Source organism: Ovis aries, chromosome 7 (assembly GCF_016772045.2).
Source record: "Ovis aries strain OAR_USU_Benz2616 breed Rambouillet chromosome 7, ARS-UI_Ramb_v3.0, whole genome shotgun sequence".
In the NCBI taxonomy this organism is placed as follows: Eukaryota; Metazoa; Chordata; class Mammalia; order Artiodactyla; family Bovidae; genus Ovis; species Ovis aries.
In genome coordinates this window covers 55,163,506-55,167,355 of record NC_056060.1, presented here as the reverse complement: position 1 = coordinate 55,167,355, position 3,850 = coordinate 55,163,506, and the positions used below count along the sequence as shown (strand labels likewise).

At 44.7% G+C, this 3,850-nt stretch overlaps 1 pseudogene; it reads left to right on the top strand.

The window, feature by feature from the left end:
- Window positions 1-2,333: 2,333 nt before the first annotated feature.
- Window positions 2,334-3,589, top strand: LOC101102151 (pre-mRNA-splicing factor RBM22-like; annotated as a pseudogene).
- Window positions 3,590-3,850: the final 261 nt, after the last annotated feature.

Below are 3,850 nucleotides of genomic sequence, written 5' to 3'. Positions count from 1 at the left end.
AAGCCTTGACGGTGCTGATCAAGAGAAAAAGGGGCCAAGGAGCCCGGCTCTAGTAAAGACCGTGGACCACCAGGGCTACTATATGGCTGCTGCACAAAGAGTTCCCATTGGAGTGGGGGGAACAGAGCCAGCTTGATACTAAACTTTGGTCAGTTTGGCTGGACTTATTCTCATTATTAGGGCTTCCCTGGAGGCTCAGATGGTGAAGAATCTGCTGCAGTACAGGATAGCTGAGTTTGATCCCTGGGTCGCAAAAATCCCTTGGAGAAGAGAACAGCTACCCATTCCAGTATTCTTTCCTGGAGAATTCCATGGTTAGATGAGCCTGGAGGGCTATAGTCCATGGGGTTGCAAGGAGTCAGACCTGACTGAGCAGCTAATACTTCATTCTCCTTATTATCTGGGCATAGAAACCATAGGGACTTAAACAGGGTGTTCATAGTTTGGGGAGTTCTGGATTCTGGCCATCTTTTCATTTCTTTCTACCACAAACATGAACTATCAAAGCAAATCCCTCTTTATTACTAGGAAATTGACACAAAGTCTATGCCGTACCATGTCTACCTCAGAAATGTTCCTCTTTTTCCATTCTCCTCATTGATGTCTAATTTTAGGTCCTCATATCCCTTTGCAGAACTGTGCCGTCTCCTAAGGTCCACATGCCTTCTGCTCTTCCTCTATTCTGCCTGTTTATGCATGTGTGCCCATCAGAAAAAGACACAGTTTTCACCCAGAGTCAGTCTCTCCCATCAGGAAGCTTCCATAAGTCTCTTATGCTTATCTGTCCCAGGGTAAACAGAATGAAAACCACAATCACAGAAACCTAATCAAACTGATCACATGGACCTCAGCCTTGTCTAACTCAATGAAACTATGAGCCATGCCATATGGGGCCATCCAAGATGGACGGGTCATGATGGAGAGTTCTTACAAAACATGGTCCACTGGAGAAGGGAATGGCAAACCCTTCAGTATTCTTGCCTTGAGAACCCCATGAACAGTATGAAAAGGCAAAAAGATATGACATTGAAAGATGAATTCCCCAGGTCGGTAGGTGCCAAATATACTACTGGAGAAAAGTAGAGAAATAGCTCCAGAAAGACAGAAGAGATAGAGCCAAAGCAAAAACAAACCCAGCTGTGGATGTGACTGGTGATAGAAGTAAAGTCCAATGCTGTAAAGAACAATATTGCATAGGAACCTGGAATGTTAGGTCCATGAATCAAGGCAAATTAGAAGTGGTCAAACAGGAGATGGCAAGAGTGAACATCGACATTTTAGGAATCAGTGAACTAAAATGGACTGGAATGGATGAATTTAATTCAGATAACCATTATATCTACTACTATGGGCAAGAATCCCTTAGAAGAAATGGAGTAGCCCTCATAGGCAACAAAAGAGTCCAAATGCAGTACTTGGGTGCAATCTCAAAAATGACAGAATAGTCTCTGTTCGTTTCCAAGGTAAACCATTCAATATCACAGTAATTCAAGTCCATGTCCCAACAAGTAATGCTGAAGAAGCTGATGTTGAACAGTTCTATGAAGACCTACAAGACCTTCTAGAACTAACACCCCCCAAAGATGTCCTTTTCATTATAGGCGATTGGAATGCAAAAGTAGTAAGTCAAGAAATACCTGGGGCAACAGGCAAATTTGGCCTTGGAGTATAGAATGAAGCAGGGCAAAGGCTAACAGAGTTTTGCCAAGAGAACACACTGGTCATAGCAAACACCCCCTTCCAACAGCACAAGAGAAGCCTCTACACATGGACATCACCAGATGGTCAACACCAAAATCAGATTGATTATATTCTTGCAGCCAAAGATGCAGAAGCTCTACAGAGTCAGCAAAAACAAGACTGGGAGCAGACTGTGGCTCAGATCATGAACTCCTTACTGCCAAATTCAGACTTAAATTGAAGAAAGTAGGGAAAACCACTAGACCATTCAGGTATGACCTAAATCAATTCCCTTATGGTTATACAGTGGAAGTGACAAATAGATTCAAGGGATTAGATATGATAGACAGAGTGCCTGAAGAATTATAGGGGGAGGTTTGTGACATTGTGCAGGAGACAGGGATCAAGACCATTCCCAAGAAAAAGAAATGCACAAAGGCAAAATTGTCTGCGAGAGCCTTACAAATAGCTGAGAAAAGAAGAGAAGTGAAAGGCAAAGGAGAAAAGGAAAGATATAGCCCTTTGAATGCAGAATTCCACAGAATAGCAAGGAGAGATTTGAAAGCCTTCTTCAGTGATCAATGCAAAGAAATAGAGCAGGTGGCAGTCCTCTCCCAACTTGGAAGCTGCGGCTGCCTTCAGATGCTTTCAAGATGGTGACCTCTCTAGGTTCCAGCATCTACAACAGGCAGAATTGGAAGGTTGAGGACTTCCCTATTCTGTGCCAGATGTGTTTTGGAGAAAACCCATATATCCAAATGACCAAAGAAAAGTATGGGAAAGAATGCAAAATTTGTGCCAGTGGTGCCCCAGGGTCCGCATGCATTTCAAGAAGACTGAAGTGTGACAGACCTGCAGTAAATCAAAGAATGTCTATCAGACTTGCCTCTTAGACCTAGAGTATGGCCTACCCATCCCGGTTTGTGATGTAGGATTGTATTTTAAGGATGACTTGCCAAAGTCCGACGTCAACACAGTACTACACGCAAACTATGGAGACAGAGATTTCCAACTCTGATGGAACGTGGCCAGTTGGCATGTTGGGGAAAGCCACATCCACTAGTGACATGCTGCTCAAACTGGCCGAGACCACCCCTACTACAGAAGGAATTGACTGCACCTTTGCTCCTTCTGGGTGAAAGGAGAATGTAAGAGAGGAGAGGAATGTCCATACAAACATGAAAAACCAACAGATCCAGATGACCCCCTTGCTGATCAGAACATTAAAGACCTTATGGAATCAATGACCCTATGATAGATAAACTCTTAAAGCAGGCTTCAAGAATGCCATGTCTGGACCCACCAGAAGACAAGACTATTACCACACTGTATTACCGCTGTATACACATACAGTGGTATCTGGGTGATACCATTACTGAGACTGATCTAAAGAATCACTTCCACCAGTTTGGAGAGATCCAGACCATCACTCTTGTGCAGAGACAGTAGTGTGCTTTCATCCAGTTTGCCACAAGGCAGGCTGCAGAAGTGGCTGCCAGGAAGTCCTTTAATAAGTTGGTTGTTAACGGCTGTAGTCTCAAAGTGAAATGGGGAAGGTCCTAGGCAGCCAGAGGAAAAGAAGAGGAGAAGGACAGAACTACAGATACTGGAATCAAGCTTGAGCCTGTTCCAGGGCTCCCAGGAGCTCTTCCTCCTCCTGCTGCTGCCGAAGAAGCCTCTGCCGACTACTTCAACCTCCCCCCTAGTGGTCCTCCAGCCGTGGTGAACCATTGCCCTGACATCCCCACATGGTATTGCCCCCTCCCACCCCCAGGTTTTGGGCCACACATGTTCCACTCCATGGGACCATCCCCTCCTTTCATGAGGGCTCCAGGACCAATCCACTATCCTTCTCAGGATCCTCAGAGGATGGGAGCACATGCCAGGAAACACAGCAGCCCCTAGCACTTATCACTGCTCTGGGGCTCTAAGGAAGAGAGGGTGCTTAAATATCCTAGTGAATGAATCCCAGAATAAATATGTTTTTCCTTCCTTTGTAGTTTCCATGGTAGTGGAATGTATTCAGATGTAGGCAGTTGGAGAATGACAGCCTTGATTTCCTCTATGTGTTCTCAAAGGATTGATAGACCTGAAATAAGCTGCTGTCTGGTTACTGCTATAACATCACTAATAAAACTTAATGCGTCTTCCTCTCACCTGTATGGGGAAC